Genomic DNA, 596 nt, shown 5'->3' on the forward strand with positions numbered 1-596 from the left:
ACCTTGATGAGTTTGACAGGATATGTGGACTCACAAAAATCAATGGAGTGAGTGAAGATGGCTTCAAGTTAAGGCTATTCCCATTTTCCTTTGAAGACAAAGCTCATCTCTGGGAGAAGACTCTTCCTACTGGAGCAATAACCACATGGGATGCATGCAAGAAAGCTTTTCTGGCCAAGTTCTTCTCCAATGCAGGGACTGCTAGGTTGATGAATGAAATCTCAGGTTTTGCACAGAGAAATAATGAAAGTTTTTGTGAGGCATGGGAGAGATTTAAAAAATTCCAAACTTAGTGTCCCCACCATGGATTCAGCAATGAGTCTTTGCTCAGCACTTTGTACAGAGGAGTTCTACCCAAGATTAGAATGCTACTTGATACAGCCTCCAATGGAAACTTTCTCAACAAGAATGTGGAAGAAGGCTGGGAGTTGGTAGAGAATCTTGCTCAATCAGATGGTAATTATAATGAAGATTATGATAGAACCATAAGGATCACCTCCACTGATCAAGAGGACAAATACAAGCAGGATTTAAAGCTTGTCAATGAGAAGCTTGAAAGGATTCTCCTAAGCCAATCAAAAACCATTCACTTCATT

General features: G+C 40.3%; 1 non-coding gene across 1 annotated transcript; it reads right to left on the reverse strand.

Moving 5' to 3' along the window:
* Positions 1–203: 203 nt before the first annotated feature.
* On the reverse strand, positions 204–310 carry LOC147922753 (small nucleolar RNA R71). Its single transcript, XR_015589901.1, has one exon. It is a non-coding gene; the product is annotated as a small nucleolar RNA R71 (small nucleolar RNA).
* Positions 311–596: the final 286 nt, after the last annotated feature.

Source organism: Camelina sativa, chromosome 18, assembly GCF_030686135.1.
Source record: "Camelina sativa cultivar CO46 ecotype springtype chromosome 18, ASM3068613v1".
In the NCBI taxonomy this organism is placed as follows: domain Eukaryota; kingdom Viridiplantae; phylum Streptophyta; class Magnoliopsida; order Brassicales; family Brassicaceae; genus Camelina; species Camelina sativa.